Raw genomic sequence first — 18,261 nt, 5'->3', positions numbered from 1 at the left:
TCTTCACCGAAAGCCATCTGAATCTTCCAAATGGTTTCCACCTGGCTGTCTGGCAGAGTTTCTGAAAAAATTTTCATGGAACAAAGCGGCAGTCGCTCCGCCATTCCTAAACAATAAAAATCCAACGAGGGGGGTGGACCAGTGCTCACTCAAATCCTGCCCACAGGCGAATGACGCAACCGACAGGCGTGAAAAAACTCACGCATGTGCACGAAGGTTCAAGCTTGTCTGATGCAAACGCACATGATTCAAATCCATATAGTTTTTAAAAAAAATAAAAAGGTCGGATACTTTTCTAACAGACGTCGTATTTCTTTTATTTAATCATGTCTTTTAAAATGTGCTTTTTAATCTTTTAATTCTGTTTCATCTGTTTTTAAATTGTTTTTATGTGAGGCTGTTTGTGCTAAGTCAACAAATCCTGAACTCAGGATCAGAATTCTGACTTAAGGTGAAACCTTTGTCAGAACCTTCACCTGATCAGGATACATTTGTATCTTAAATTAACTCGTCATCAAGCCAGGGTAAAAGAGAGACACTTCCATGTCCCTGAAGATTGTGGCTTGACATTTAACATACCTCTCTGACCTGTTAATCTTGGTTTGTAGACCTGTTAATCTTGGTTTGTAGCACACTACTCTGGTGGCTTTAATTTTTTTTTAAATAGACATAAAAATTAAAATGACATTGCAAAGTGAAATGTGAAAAAATAGTGCCATGGGGACTGTAGCTCACCTGGATGATACAAGACATCACAGTTTCAGCTAGAAAACTGGGCATGGCCAAACACCAAAGGTCGTATAAAGGTCAAAATAAAAAAAAATCTCAAAAACCCATTGGATATGTTTTGGAGCTACCTCCTAGCTACCCTTGGACCAAATTTTGGCTCACTGTCTTTAAAAACTGCTGATCAATGGCTATAGGTGGCATTTTCAATACAGCCACCATGGCAGTCCTTTTGTGTCCTTATACGAGGTCTATTAGAAAAGTATCCTACCTTATTATTTTTTTCAAAAACCGTATGGATTTGAATCACGTGTGATTGCGTCAAACAAGCTTAAACCCTCGTGCGCATGCGTGAGTTTTTCCACGCCTGTCGGTTGCGTCATTCGCCTGTGAGCAGGCTTTGAGTGAGGAGTGGTCCAGCCCCCTCGGTGGATTTTCATTGTCAGGAAATGGCGGAATGATTTGGGCTGTTTTTCCCATCAGAATTTTTTCAGAAACTGTTAGAGACTGGCAGCTGGAAACCATTAGAAAAATTTATCTGGCTTTTGGTGAAAATGTTACAGGCTTGGTAGAGAATAAGGAGAGTTACTGTTGCTTTAAGGACGGCCCCCAGCGGCTGTGGGGCGCGCCGTGCTCCGAAGCCGCCATCGACAGGCTGAACGACCATTTCATTTCTAAACGGATGGCTGTCTGGATCCATGACCATTGTGTGCCATTTCTCTGGTTATCACAAGAGCTGGACATCAACCATTTTCCGGCAGATTTCACTTTTAACAAGAGATTTTGTCATGGAAAGCCGAGCGGAGGCTTCGCGCGTCATGATGGATTCGCTACTGAAGCGAGACAAAACCACCTCCGTTTTGGTCTCACAGGACGGCTTTGAGATGGCGTTCAGACATCAGTGGAATGTGCCGTTCATTTCCAAACTGGACGCTGTGTTTTATCCGGGACATCGTCTGACTAGCACAGGAATTGTGAAAAGACGTGGACATCAGCACTTTTTCGGCACATTGAGACAGACATGCGGAGGAATAAAACACAGCGTCCAGTTTGGAAATGAACGGCACATTCCACTGTTACAGGAGTTTTTGTCATGGAAAGAGGAGCGGAGGCTTCACGCGTCGCGGGGGTGCCGCATGGTGCACAGCAACGCCGTGATGAAGCCTCACGGGACATGTTCTGGCATGTCCAGGCACATCCACAATTTCTTGGATAATCACTCGATGGAAAAACCACCGACAGCTGTCTGAACGCCATCTCAAAGCCGTCCTGTGAGACCAAAACGGAGGTGGTTTTGTCTCGTTCCAGTAGTGAATCCATCGTGACGCGCGAAGCCTCCAATCGGGTTTCCATGACAAAATCTCTTGTTAAAAGTGAAATCTGCCGGAAAATGGTTGATGTCCAGCTCTTGTGATTACCAGAGAAATGGCACACGATGGTCATGGATCCAGACAGCCATCTATTTAGAAATGAAATGGTCGTTCAGCCTGTTCAGCACGCCCCACAGCCGCTGGGGGCCGTCCTTAAAGCGACAGTAACACTCCTTATTCTCTACCAAGCCCGTAACATTTTCACCTAAAGCCAGATAACTTTTTCTAATGGTTTCCAGCTGCCAGTCTCTCACAGTTTCTGAAAAAATTCTGATGGGGAAAAAAAGCCCAAATCATTCCTCCATTTCCTGACAATGAAAATCCACCGAGGGGGCTGGACCACTCCTCACTCAAAGCCTGCCCACAGGCGAATGACGTAACCGACAGGCGTGGAAAAACTCACGCATGCGCACGAGGGTTCAAGGTTGTCTGACGCAATCACACGTGATTCAAATCCATATGGTTTTTGAAAAAAATAAGGTAGGATACTTTTCTAATAGACCTCGTAGAATGGAACACTTGTGCCAAGTTTCAGCTTCACTGGCTCACAAGTTTCAGAGAAGAAGATGTTTACCCATGCCACCGCCGCAGATGTCGACAGACAGGTGACCCACGACATAACTCCACCTGACCTTTGGACCACTTAAGCTAAAAATTCTCAAACACCATTAGATTTCATTTTTGGGCTTGCTGATTGCTACCCATGTAGCAAATTTCAGCTTAAATGCTGCATAAATGAATGACAAATGGCCATATATGCGATTTTCAGGATGGCCACCATGGTGGCCATATTTGAAATCAGATCTGAACGCCAAAAAAAAACCAAAAAAAACTTTGGTGTCCTCCTTTCAATTTCAGCTCCATTGACTCAATGGTTTGGGAGAAGATGGTGTTTAAAGTGACAACTGGAAAAGTGGGCGTGGTCACAGTCCAGGGGTCATATTAAAGTAAAACGTGAAAATTTTGCAAAACCCCTTGGAAATAATTTTTTGATTGGTGATAGCTGCCCATGTAGCAAATTTCAACTCAACATGAGATTTTCAAGATGGCTGCCAAGGCCGCCATACGTAAAATTGGATTGAAATGCCTCAATCAAACTTTGGTGTCCTCATCATAGAAACACACACTAAGTTTCAGCTTCATTGGTTCAGTGGATTCAGAGAAGAAGATGTTTACACACGACACCGACGGAGAGGCGACCCACGTCATAAGCTCACCTTCGGTTCAGGTGAGCTAATAAAATACATAATTTATAATTACTTGTACAACTGGGTCCTGTAATTTGAAACTCTTAAACTGTCATAATCTCCAGTTACCATAACTTATAGAAAGTCCCTTCGACTGCTCCCTCGTTTTCACTCAGGGTCGCCACATCACATCCAAGGTGGATCTGCACGTTGATTTGGCACAGGTTTCACACTGGATGGCCTTCCTGATGCAACGTCACATTACATGGAGAAATGTGGCAGGGATTTTGAAACGGGAACCTTCTGCACAGAAACCAAGCACACTGACCTCTTGGCCACCACCGCAGTTACTGTTTACCATTTACCATTACTTATAATTATTGAATTTACCTTTGATAAATTAACACAACTGTCCGTATTTGTGCTGTGTGAGCAGAGCCACACTGACACAAAGGACGGCTGAGCGCCAAGGTTGTGTTCGAACACAAATGTCAGGTCTAACCACCGCACCACTACACCAGCCCATTGGCAGTGGTTCTGACAAAACTGATTAGCACAACCCACAAGTAAAACAAACTCACAAGATCATATAAGTCCATGTTTGTTTTGGATATTCAACCTCCCACCGCAAGCAGCAAAAAAAGCTGCACAACTTAATTTATCTCAGACAAATATGGAACAAGAACAAAAGCCTAGTGCATGTGCAACAAAGCACAAATACATCCAAAAACCGCAATCAATTCAATAAATAAATAAATGCTGATTTTGTACATTTTTTGCAAAAAAAGGTCATATCACTTCAGTGTCTAGAAACCATTTTGATCAATACAAACAAATCATTTACAGTATATGTACAATAAGTCAAAAGGCAGCAGTTTATGTGTTAAAGTGTGGCACCAGTTTTTCTAAGCGGAGCAAAGAACAGTGGCCAGGTCTGGGAAGGATCCCTGCATGTCTTTCCTGTCGGCCTCAGTGTTTCCATGCTGTTATCATCCCAGCTGATAATGTGGAGCTCAGGGCTTTTTCTCAGGCCACACATTCTGATGGCGTGACACGCACCTCCACCACAGAGCTGCCTCTGTCTCAAGATGTGCGTGCTGCCAGGGCCCGACCACAGCTGGTACGCATATTGGTGAAGGGTTCTGCCAGTACGCCTGCAATTACTGATATCTGAGGACGTGTCGGTGTGCGCCGCCAGAAATGTTGAGAAATGGTTTTTAAATATGGAAATAAATGAGTGAGAACGGGATGGAACACAGGCAGCGAAATGAAAGGGGGAGAAACCTGTGACGTTCAGCTCGGTATCCACATAATGTATGAAGATATTTGTTAAAATCTCTATCTATCTATCTATCTATCTGTAAATTCCATACAAATATTTTTAATAATGTGACAGGTGAAGTAGACTTCTCCTGTATTTGATGACAATAGAAAACCCATCATACTAGCCATTATAGCAGAATTGCTGTCATTTGAAGCAACAGGCAGAAGACAATAATCCCAAACGCAATCATTTTTCTGTGTCAACAATAAATAAGACCTATATAGGCCCTGAGGCCTGTTGGTGCTTATCTTTGGACTCCATGGCGTCAAGTGGATGAGAGTCTACAACTCCCCTAGACAGAACACCAGTCCAACACAGGTTACTTCCCCCTGTAAGGATGGTACCTTTTTACAGCTGAATGGACTGAGGCAATATAGATTAAGTGTCTTGTCCAAGGGTACGAACAGGTAGCGCAAATGGGATTCAAACTCATGTCTATATATTGGAAGGCCAGCTCCTCATCCACTGTGGTACCTGTAGCAGTGTTAATAAGACAGGCAACAATTTTAGTTAGAGTTTTAGGATGTTGCACAGTGTTACATTAAAACAGGAAGTTGTCTCTGTTGGTTAAAAAGCCTAATTTTCCTGATGCTACAGCTTAATATCAGACAAATTACTCCCATTTACCTGACAGAAAACCAGATGCCTTGTCCCACTTTTCCCCATCGCTCTGGAAAAAGATGGATTTTTTTTTTTTTTTTTTTTTACTTTTGGCGGAACCATTGTGGTGTGCGGTTGCTGCACTCACAGCCAGCAGTGGCAGAATTTTCCACTGCCCCTTCATTGAAAACAATGGAATATCCGGATTATCGTCTGCCGCATACTGGCAACACATGAATGCAGAATAAATGTTGGACATTCGAGTCTGACCTAATACAAATTAAACTCCAACTGAACTCAAATTTTTTTGGCCAACCAGAAGCAGGAACTGGAAGCACAACTTGCATCTACCACTTCTCTCATACAAGCAAATTACAACCCAGAAGGCCTTATGGCCTTATGAGTAGCTAATACAGTACTTGACTACTTGACTAATATTCTTCTGGTTGACTAGTCAGTTAAGTCAGTTTCCTGCACAGCTATAAAACCAGAGATCTTGAGTGGGGTCTTGAATAATTTCACTGAGGACAGAGATCAAGTAGTGTCCAAAACAGGCCAACATCCACCTGCAGCCAGCACTCCTTTCAGTTTAAGCTCTGAATAAGTGTGTTCCATCCAGTCCTAACAGTCAGTTCACTGTATTAATGACATCTTCAACTTGTTGCTCTTTCGTTTTATTCAACGTTTTTTCATTAAGTATTTTTTCATGAAGTATTTTTTCATATCATATGAAAAGTTGAGAACAATATTTCATACATAATCCTACAAATTTCCACACACATACACCCCCCACCCCACCCCTTTACGCATTTCATCTTCAAAAATGCGAATTAGGGTTATGGTTAGTGTTAGGCTTCTGGTTAGAATATCAATAAGATACACCTTTTTTTCAGTCCAACTATGTTGGAAATGTACAAGTTGTTGTGCATTACTTTTCTAAGGTTTAGCTACAAATATTTTTTGAGGATAATCTGGTAATTTAGAGTTAATTTGGCGTTTCACAGCTTGTTGCAATTAGGAGCACAGGTTAGTTATCTTACTTTTCATCTACCAGTCTAACAGTTTTCATTGCTTTAAACTATGGTGATCAACTGAATACTGGAAAGAAGATTTTAAGTCAAAGTCACTGTGATGGATTGAGCAAACGTATGAGTAAAGGACATGAAATCCTGCCTTTCGTGTCTATTTTTGTCCTGTACAAATCTTTTTCTTATTTGTAAAATGTCAGATGTTTCCATTAGTGAATCCAACAAATGTTTGGTGAATCCTTCAGAAAGTTTTGTGCATGCTCAAAACTTTGAGCGGACATCAGGCGGAGAGCTGCCCCGGTGGTTGCACGATTGTTTCCATTTTCTCCTGTACATGTTTGTTAGTTTGCCAGTGGACATCCAGTAGACATTGGTTTTATCTGTGTGTTACCTGTTTGTCTTCTGTATGTATCGGGAAACACTGCGCACCAGCATTCGTTGGTTGTCCGCTCATTCCACCAGAACCCAAAATCCACTGCTGACCAACGGATTAGGCAGTTTTTGCCACTGGACACATTATTTCAATCTAGTTTCCTCAATGTGACTACTACTATTACTGCTACTACTACTACTACTACTACAACTACAACACCTTTAAGGTCAATGCCCCTGGCCCACTTGGCACAGTAGAACCAACACAGTGCAATATGAGGAACTATTGGGATTTGGGTCATATTTGGGCTTTATCTAAATTATTAAAGGCACTGGTCTGTTTGTTAAAGCTTCACTCTTATCTAGACCATGCCTAATCACTGTAGCTTATTGGTTATAGCTGATTTTTATTCCATGACCAGCTGGATGACTACTGAGATGTCGATAGTGAATCTTTCTTGGCCTGCTGTGTCTCGGGGTGCATTACTAAGTGGGAGGTAGCTCCCAAACTGAAGCACAGTGAAGTTTATTAAACACATCAGCTGCTTTGCAGCAGACCGTTACTGAAATGTTATATTTCAGGAACGAGAGATCAACAAACACGCCTGGGAAATAATAAGTGGGGGGACTTTGGTCTTTTAAACCAGAGAGCATTATGCAAACTTTGAAGGAAGAATTTATTAAATCTCTTACAACAACTGAGGGGCTCTATATTTAACTTTGCCAGAGCACTAACGGACAGCGAACGGCTGGGGTTTAAAATTGGCTCAGGGTGCAGTCTGGTGGCTGCGAGGCAAACTTCTGCAGTGGTCGGTACCTAAAATGAAACAGCTGCACAGTGTGACGTGCTGAGAGCATTGGGGCGTGGGGAGGGGGAGGAGTTTTCATGAATGAAGTCAAACGGAGGGGGAGCGCAGAGGAAGCTGGCCCAGCAATGTAGGTGCATGTGTCATGAAAACATTCAGAGGTGGGTGCACAAAGCTTGGGTGTGGGCTCAGACGTGGGTCATATAACTTTGGTTTGATTCACACTATGAGGGGAAATGTTGTTGTTGTTGTTTACACTGGCTCACGGTGCACAGCAACCCACTGTGTAATTTGCAGTGTAGTTTGCACAGATCTGCCTCCAGGGAGCCGTGAGAGCTTGTCCTACATCGGCCGTTCTGCTACTGCCAGATCCTTGCACGTGCTGCCGGGAGCACACCAGCCGACACAGACACCAGTTGCGCCGCACGAAGGGATATGAAAATCCAGAGCTGAAATTAAACATCTCTGCAGATGAGCCTCCAAAGCTATCGAGCAGCCCTCTCGCACTCCGTGCCAGAGCAATATCTATATAATTAACAACCACAGGAAGAGAGAGAAATCTGCTCTTCTAAGCCAAACCAGAGCCATGTGTACGACGGTATGAAGCTCACACACATTGTTTGGATTGGTGAGACAAAAAAAAGCACTATAAAATACTTTCTGCTGAATCTGTGGAAAACTGCGGACAGAAGCAACACATTCTTTGCATCTACCTGTCCAATCAGCGCTCGGAAGCTGGGCGGGGATGGCATCCAGCTGGTGCTGAGGCATGAGTCACAAACCCAAAACAATCTAATGTGGCAGCCTGTTGCTTGTCAAATATACTCATATAGCGTGACCACGTTCAACAGCTCGAGCCAAATGATTGTTTTTACACAAATCCTTAGTGCCGCGCAACAAAGTCGCAACCCGTCAAGCAACCTTTTTTGCTCTAGCAAGGCATAGACAGCCCTTTTTTTTAGCAATGGGGCAAATCTGGAGTATAATCTTCAGGATTACATCTGCACAACATATGCCAACAATATCTCACAGCGCCTTAAGCACATAACTTGCATAATTAGGATGGGTGGTCTCAGCGGTATTTTACACAATTATTTTCATTAAACCTTGTTGTTTTCTAACCACCTTTTTCTCCTTCTTTTATCTTTTATTAAGCATTATTTTGTTAACTAGTGGCATGATGGTGCGGTGTTAACACTGTCCGGCAACAAAGTTTGTATTTCACAGCACACCTAGGCCCCGATCTCTTTGGATATCTAGAGTTTTAACAGGACGGCATCCGATGTGAACCTTGTACCAAATCAACATGCAGATCCATTCTGTTTCTGTTGTGGTGACCCCAAGCAAATGACTGCAGGATACCCCCCCCCCCCCCATTGCTTATCTGAGGCCAGGTAGTTGGACCTCAAAATACTCCAGCTAATCCTGACAGACCTCAAAGTCTTCTCAGTCCAAACGGGATTTAAAATCCCATCAGCATGTTCTGGATCTACAGCAGGACCTCCTTCCATGTGCAAATCATTTAACAACTGTTAACTGGCAAGTAATTCACAACCAAATGGGTTTGTTGTCCACATTGTTTATTATCATTGTATTTACCATACAACCAAAAATCTGAAAAATATGGCAAGATGGAAAATACACAATACAATACAATATTAGGTTTGTACTTTGTGGGGAGATGCTCGTACTGTTCTTTGTGTTTCCCTCTTCAGGATCTCCTGATCAATACAGAGAACCAGTAGTGTTCGTCACTCACCAAGGAACACATGAATGTATGCGCATATGCTGACATTGCTCAAATCTGTAAACCTTTGTATTTCCCAGAGTAAGCAGTAGAATATCACTACTGCATATAATCCATCTGTGTTTAATTAATGGATTTAACATCCATTTTCAGAGCCATACAATGGTCCTGTATGAATTTTATCAGTGTACAGTGACAAATAGTGGTTCTGTTCTCTGCTAAGAGCCTTCATTGTTCCACTCAGTAAGAGTCATGCAGATGTCACTGCCTCCACCAGGCTGCCCAGTGACTTATTTAGAAAATAGAAATGCAATGGGACTTAGTCTGACATCACCGTCTCAACAATATAGATGCTTATTTTGTCAGCACATAATGGGTATAGCTGTATGACTTGATACGACTTTGCCTGAGAATATATCTCAGCTTTGTTTCTTTTTCTTGCTAAAATTGTGTGCTAAGTCTTATGAAATTAAAAATCAACTTTCTTTTAAATTAGTTGCAGCTAATGTTGCCACAAAGCTAGAGTCTGTAGGATTTAGTGTCATCTAGTGGTAAGGCTTCACACTGCATTAGGATGTTGAGTTTCTATTTTGTGGTTCTGGTGGTGGGGATTTGTGCTCCTTTGCCATTTCTTGTGATAAGTAATATGTATGATCCTCCATTTCACAAAAATGAAGGTTCTCATGCTTGTTAGCCTGCACCCATGAAGCAACCACAGATTGCTCTTCTTTTTTCAGACAGAGTAAGTATGTCCCAACATGGCACTACAACATGGCAGCCTCCATTAGGGGGCACGCTCCCATGTAAATGTGAAGGGATCATTCTAAATTTATGGTATCTGTTCCAGAAACCATCCCATGCACCGGCAATATTTCCTGTATGTTTGTTTTGTGAATTGTTTTGTAATTTGTGTCTGTAGCATGACCTAAGCAGAGGGTCACCACTTTGAGTCTGGTCTGCTTGAGGTTTCTTGGAGTTTTTCCTTACCACTGTTGCTCTGGGAGTTGGTAAGGTTAGACCTTAATTTGGTGAAGGTCCTTGAGGCAACCTTGTTGTGATTTGGGGCTATATAAATGAAAATAAATTGACATTGAATTGAAATGAAAACACTTTGATTCATTGTTGCAGGAATTATACACTAATCAACAGATGTTTCCCAATGCTATATTCTATTTAGCTCCCAGACTGGGACACAGTGAATTAATTCCCTTTGACTTCTCCCTTTTTCCACTTGGGGTCACCACAGCAGATCTGAAATGGATCAGTCCAAAGTTCATGAACATAGGTGAGGACAGGAACATAAATTGATTGGTAAAACCAGAGCCTTTCATCCTGGCTCAGCTCTTTCTTCATCACAATGGTCCAGTAGAATATCCACAGAACCTGAAATGGAGCCTAATCTGTCTATCTGTGTCATGCTATTTATTTATTTCAATTTATTTGATTATTTATTTTTCCTTTGGCTGCCCCATTTGCTTGGGTTTAAGACAATAGAAATCCGAACTGGGGTTCGGTGCAAGTTTCACACCAGATGTCTTTCCTGACACTTCCAAAGACATGCAGGTCAGGTGACTTGATGGCTAAATTGACTGTACGGCCCTGCGATAGACTGGTGTCCTGTCCAGAGTGCCATGTGACTGCTGGGATAGGCTGCAGAACCCCCCCATGACCTTTGCTTAGAGTAAGTGTGTAAAGACAATGAATGAATGTCCATCCTGGTATGATTTCAGTTGTGCATGGAGAAACATATGCAGCTCCCGTTATTCCTAAGCAGTCTCGAAGCCAAGTACTAATTAGGACCTAATGTACTCTGCTTCACTTCTGAACTCTGATGGGTCAGGTGTGCCAGTGGTGGCTAGTGAAAAAAGTCTTGGTGGTTGGTGTGCAGGGATGCTTATTCGCCGTCTTTGGACGGTTTTCCGTGTTTTTGTAAATTCTTGCCATCTAAAAGAAATACAGGGCTGTGAAAAATCCGTGGATCTGTGAAATTCCACGGATTTCATCATGGGGGAGAGGTGTTAGTGTTTTACTCTGTAATCATGATTGTCACTGAGTTTTTAAAATGTCTATCGCAAAGTGTTCCGATTTTTAACGACACTGTGCAAGTCTTATAAGACCGCGGCTGTTGCAACAGTTGTTGTAAAGTGAGACTGGTTGGTTGCTGCGGCGACGCTGTGTGTCTCCTGCACGAAGCTTTAGCTAAAGGTAAAGCTTCTCGTCAATAGTTTTATATCCTCATTGAGGACAACTTTGGATGCTGTAGCTCCTCTGAAAAAGAGAGCCTTAAATCAGAAGTGCCTGACTCCGTGGGATAACTCACAAACTCGCAGCTTAAAGCAGATAACCCGTAAGTTGGAGAGGAAATGGCGTCTCACTAATTTAGAAGATCTTCACTTAGCCTGGAAAAAGAGTCTGTTGCTCTATAAAAAAAAGCCCTCCATAAAGCTAGGACATCTTACTACTCATCATTAATTGAAGGAAGTAAGAACAACCCCAGGGTTCTTTTCAGCACTGTAGCCAGGCTGACAAAGAGTCAGAGCTCTATTGAGCCGAGTATTCCTTTAACTTTAACTAGTAATGACTTCATGACTTTCTTTGCTAATAAAATTTTAACTATTAGAGAAAAAATTACTCATAACCATCCCAAAGACATATCGTTCTCTTTGGCTGCTTTCAGTGATGCCGGTATTTGGTTAGACTCTTTCTCTCCGATTGTTCTGTCTGAGTTATTTTCATTAGTTACTTCCTCCAAACCATCAACATGTCTATTGGACCCCATTCCTACCAGGCTGCTCAAGGAAGCCCTACCATTAATTAATGCTTCGATCTTAAATATGATCAATCTATCTTTATTAGTTGGCTATGTACCACAGGCTTTTAAGGTGGCAGTAATTAAACCATTACTTAAAAAGCCATCACTTGACTCAGCTATCTTAGCTAATTATAGGCCAATCTCCAACCTTCCTTTTCTCTCAAAAATTCTTGAAAGGGTAGTTGTAAAACAGCTAACTGATCATCTGCAGAGGAATGGTCTATTTGAAGAGTTTCAGTCAGGGTTTAGAATTCATCATAGTACAGAAACAACATTAGTGAAGGTTACAAATGATCTTCTTATGGCCTCAGACAGTGGACTCATCTCTGTGCTTGTTCTGTTAGACCTCAGTGCTGCTTTTGATACTGTTGACCATAAAATTTTATTACAGAGATTAGAGCATGCCGTAGGTATTAAAGGCACTGCCCTGCAGTGGTTTGAATCATATTTATCTAATAGATTACAATTTGTTCATGAAAATGGGGAATCTTCTTCACAGACTAAGGTTAATTATGGAGTTCCACAAGGTTCTGTGCTAGGACCAATTTTATTCACTTTATACATGCTTCCCTTAGGCAGTATTATGAGACAGCATTGCTTAAATTTTCATTGTTACGCAGATGATACCCAGCTTTATCTATCCATGAAGCCAGAGGACACACACCAATTAGCTAAACTGCAGGATTGTCTTACAGACATAAAGACATGGATGACCTCTAATTTCCTGCTTTTAAACTCAGATAAAACTGAAGTTACTGTACTTGGCCCCACAAATCTTAGAAACATGGTGTCTAACCAGATCCTTACTCTGGATGGTATTAACCTGACCTCTAGTAATACTGTGAGAAATCTTGGAGTCATTTTTGATCAGGATATGTCATTCAATGTGCATATTAAACAAATATGTAGGACTGCTTTTTTGCATTTGTGCAATATCTCTAAAATTAGAAAGGTCTTGTCTCAGAGTGATGCTGAAAAACTAATTCATGCATTTATTTCCTCTAGGCTGGACTATTGTAATTCATTATTATCAGGTTGTCCTAAAAGTTCCCTGAAAAGCCTTCAGTTAATTCAAAATGCTGCAGCTAGAGTACTAACGGGGACTAGAATGAGACAGCATATTTCACCCATATTGGCTTCTCTTCATTGGCTTCCTGTTAATTCTAGAATAGAATTTAAAATTCTTCTTCTTACTTATAAGGTTTTGAATAATCAGGTCCCATCTTATCTTAGGGACCTCATAGTACCATATCACCCCAATAGAGCGCTTGTCTGTCTCCCAATTCAGATCAGGGAGACAGACACCCTCTCTACTTTTAAGATTAGGCTTAAAACTTTCCTTTTTGCTAAAGCTTATAGTTAGGGCTGGATCAGGTGACCCTGAACCATCCCTTAGTTATGCTGCTATAGACTTAGACTGCTGGGGGGTTCCCATGATGCACTGAGTGTTTCTTTCTCCTTTTGCTCTGTATGCACCACTCTGCATTTAATCATTAGTGATTGATCTCTGCTCCCCTCCACAGCATGTCTTTTTCCTGGTTCTCTCCCTCAGCCCCAACCAGTCCCAGCAGAAGACTGCCCCTCCCTGAGCCTGGTTCTGCTGGAGGTTTCTTCCTGTTAAAAGGGAGTTTTTCCTTCCCACTGTCGCCAAGTGCTTGCTCACAGGGGGTCGTTTTGACCGTTGGGGTTTTTCCGTAATTACTGTATGGCTTTGCCTTGCAATATAAAGCACCTTGGGGCAACTGTTTGTTGTGATTTGGCGCTATATAAATAAAATGGATTTGATTTGATTTGAAAGGTAGCATGTGGACATCACAAACCTTTAGAGCGCTAATGTTTTTAAAAGAAGACTTGTGCAGCATGTCTCTGTCACGGACCGACATCGGACAGAGAGAAAATGGCGAGAAAGATTGTTTGAAAAAATCTGATAAGGACAAGAATCTGTGGAATTGTCGCTGGCTTCATCAACACCAATCCATCCATCCATCCATCCATCCAACCATCCTCTACCGCTTAGTGAAAGATAAAAGAAACTGGAAAAGTGAACTGTGCCGTCAGGAAACACGGTCAGAATTTTTCTCTCTCTGGAAAATAAACACTGTGCTGTTCAAACAGGATTTTAGAAAAGATTATGTGACTTTTTTCATTAATCTAGACTTTCTTTCATTGGGAAAAAAAAACTGGCTTTGAATGGATTTAGGCTGCATGAATTTACACAAGAATGTAAATGAGTTTTTATTAATGTAGATGTTTTTCATGGGAAAAAGACACAGTGGCTTTGAGTGGATTTACAGGAATTTACATAAGAATATGTGGCTTTTTTTACTATAAGGTATGTTAATCAATAAATGAATTTCTGTATAAAATAAAATAAAAAATCAATAAATTCAGGTTCAGATTCTTAGAGGTGTTTAGGCTCAGACTGAGATGGATAATTTAAACAAATTTAACATTTTATTGTTGTGCATTATTGAATGAATAATAGTAATCAAGTGGCTTCAGTATTATGGTATGATATTATGATAACGTATCTCTTTACCTCATCTGAAAGCAGTTATTAAGTTATTTATAACATTTTAGTTGAGAGTTATGATTTTTAATCGCCTAGTCTTTGAGCCCAATCAGAAACAAACTAAATAAAGTTTTCATGAAGATTTAGCTATATTTGTAAACTGTTGTGTTGTTATATTCTGTACATGCTCCTACAGGATGCACAACATGCATTCAAAAGCCACATGTTGTGCCATACTGCATGAGATCACAAGAAATTTAACAGCTGTTTCAGGTCCAAATTTAGTCCAAAGGGGTCTGGGGGACTGTGACTGAATGAAAAGAGAGAGAGGTGGTGTGTGTGTGTGTGTGTGTGTGTGTGTGTGTGTGTGTGTGTGTGTGTGTGTGTGTGTGTGTGTGTGTGTGTGTGTGTGTGTGTGAGAGAGAGAGAGAGAGAATGTGTGTGTGAGAGAGAGAGAGAATATATGCGTGTGTGTGTGTGCGTGTGTGTGTGAGAGAATATATGCGTGTGTGTGTGCGTGTGTGTGTGTGTGTGTGTGTGTGTGACAGAGAGAGGAGTGACTCACCTAAAGAGCCGAAGAGCCGCCAAACAATTAAATCCACAGCCAAGACTCGATCCAGAAAACTTTTCTCCAAATCCTCACTGACACCTTGTCCCCATTACGACAGTCGCCCCGCTCCGAACTATTCAGTGAAGCAGTTTGCGCATTTTTTTTCTTGCAGACCTGAGCGCAATGTGCGACTACATGCCTCCGTAAAAAACAACAAAAAAAAAACCAAACCCAAAACTCAGACTTGGCTCCATTTGTAAGAAGTGAGGCTGGGAGCTGGACTTAGTTGGCGTCGTGCTGCTTCCTTTCCACCTTGTTTGTGGTCGTTCCTTTATTCCAGGTTCCCCTCACTTCCCAAAAACTGTGTTCCACACTTCTTCAACTTACTCCAGCAAAACACACGGAGACAAAACAAATAAATAGCCCAAATGTCAGTGAGGTTTTTGTTTCTGCCAAAACAGCAGCATTTTGACAAATCCAGGGGCGAAAATTCTATTGGGTCACCCCCCCCCTGTCATTAAATTTGGCAATACTGATTTTTTTTTTATTGTTATTTTTCCTTAGCAACCACACACAATTGGTCCAGGGGTGAAAATTCTATCGCCCCCCAAAATATTAAATTTGGTGATGCTGATTGGACAAATATTTATTACTTTTTCCTTATATATATATATATATATATATATATATATATATATATATATATATATATATATATATACAAGGGCGGTCAATAAAGTATAGGTCCTTTTTTTTTTTCAAAAACTATATGGATTTCATTCATATGTTTTTACGTCAGACATGCTTGAACCCTCGTGCACATGCGTGAGTTTTTCCACGCCTGTCGGTGATGTCATTCACCTGTGAGCACTCCTTGTGGGAGGAGTCGTCCAGCCCCTCGTCAGAATTCCTTTGTCCGAGAAGTTGCTGAGAGACTGGCGCTTTGTTTGATCAAAATTTTTTCTAAACCTGTGAGACACATCGAAGTGGACATGGTTCGAAAAATTAAGGTGGTTTTCGGTGAAAATTTTAACGGCTGATGAGAGATTTTGAGGTGATACTGTCGCTTTAAGGACTTCCCACGGAGCGAGACGCGCAGCGCTCTCAGGCGCCGTCGTCAGCCTGTTTCAAGTTGAAAACCTCCACATTTCAGGCTCTGTTGATCCAGGACGTCGTGAGAGAACAGAGAAGTTTCAGAAGAAGTCGGTTTCAGCATTTTATCCGGATATTCCACTGTTAAAGGAGATTTTTTTAATGAAAGACATGCGGACGGGTCCGCACGTCGGGACGCAGCCAGCGCGGTGCGGCGGCACAGGAAAAACACCTCCGTGTTTATAACCATTTGTAAAATCCAGGCGGCTTTTGATGGCTTTCAGTGGAGTGAGTATATGAGAAATTGTTTAACAGCTGGACATGTTCCAACTTGTCCTTAATGCTTCCAATGGAGGTGTTTTTCCTGTGGCGGAGCGTCGTGGCGGCTGCGAGCCGATGCTGCAATCCGCCCGCACGTCTTTCATTAAAAAAATCTCCTTTAACAGTGGAATATCCGGATAAAATGCTGAAACCGACTTCTTCTGAAACTTCTCTGTTCTCTCACGACGTCCTGGATCAACAGAGCCTGAAATGTGGAGGTTTTCAACTTGAAACAGGCTGACGACGGCGCCTGAGAGCGCTGCGCGACGTCTCGCACCGTGGGAAGTCCTTAAAGCGACAGTATCACCTCAAAATCTCTCATCAGCCGTTAAAATTTTCACGGAAAACCAGCTTAATTTTTCGAACCGTGTCGACTTCGATGTGTCTCACAGGTTTAGAAAAAATTTTGATCAAACAAAGCGCCAGTCTCTCAGCAACTTCTCAGACAAAGGAATTCCGACGAGGGGCTGGACGACTCCTCCCACAAGGAGTGCTCACAGGCGAATGACGTCACCGACAGGTGTGGAAAAACTCACGCATGCGCACGAGGGTTCAAGCATGTCTGATGTAAAAACATATGAATGAAATCCATATAGTTTTTGAAAAAAATAAAGAGGACCTATACTTTATTGACAGACCTCGTATATATATATATATATATATATATATATATATATATATATATATATATATATATATATATATATATATATATATATATATATATATATATATATCATTTGCTCCTCCAAATGTGGGAGGGCAGCATCCCCTATGGCCCAGCCGCCACTGAGGTGTGTACATAGAACAACAGCTGCACATTTAACATCTTTATTTTTAAATAACCAAAAGGAGCAGCATTGTGGAGGAGGTGCTTAACAGGCTTTCATCTCATCTATAAGGTTTGCAGTTCATGACCACCTGTGCCCCTTTTGAACTTTGTACATCTGGAGTTGTTTCAAGGACATCTGTCATAAAACGTGTGCCAAATCAGCATATGGACTCATACTATTTCCAATGTGGTGACCCCCCCCCCCCCCAACCAACAACAGGAGAAACCAAACAAAATTATTAAAATTAAAATTGTTTCATTATATCAAACTACATTTTGACATTAAATGTTTTGAGAAAATGGGTTTCCTCAGAATACGTGAGTATAATTACCTTCTCGGGTTTTATGGTGTATCATCAGAGCATTAATTTAAGTGATGCAGTTAAGCGTGACGTTGCTGTTACCAAACCCACCACCTGTTGACTGTAATATCAGCAGGCTATAAATCACTGAGGAGGATGGCATGACTTGATCCGGCTGTCCTGGCACTGAATAATGCATCTTTTTTCTTGCTCTCAGCCCTGTATCCTTTGAGCCCTGTCACAGAAGATGCCCTCTCTTTTCTCACTCACACATGGAAATGTTCTCGTGTAAGAGTTTACATCACTCGGTGATGACGTTTTTACAGCGCTAAATGTCCCGGCCTAAGTAGTGTGCATCTCCTTCTGAGTCTGTCTCCTGACTGTCCTCCTATTAGGACTCAGAAAATATGCACCTCGCTCCATTTATGGGCAGTGCAATCAGACATTCAGCTACACGCTAATAGACTGTGAAGAGCGCCATAAAACTGCTGCTGTCATATTCATTTACAGCGCAGCGCTGCTCCGCTTACTGTCATAACATCTACGAGGGGCCGCCGCTGAGCTCGCCGCTACCTCAAACCGGCCAAACATGAAGGAAAACAGCAGGCATGCCCTCCCCCGCTGCAGAGGGCGAGACAATGTCGCAGCCCTGCACATAGGAAGTGACATAAACAAGCAGG

Source organism: Thalassophryne amazonica, chromosome 2 (genome assembly GCF_902500255.1).
Source record: "Thalassophryne amazonica chromosome 2, fThaAma1.1, whole genome shotgun sequence".
NCBI lineage: Eukaryota > Metazoa > Chordata > Actinopteri > Batrachoidiformes > Batrachoididae > Thalassophryne > Thalassophryne amazonica.
The sequence above is the reverse complement of the archived record's forward strand: the minus strand, read 5'-3'. Positions refer to the sequence as shown.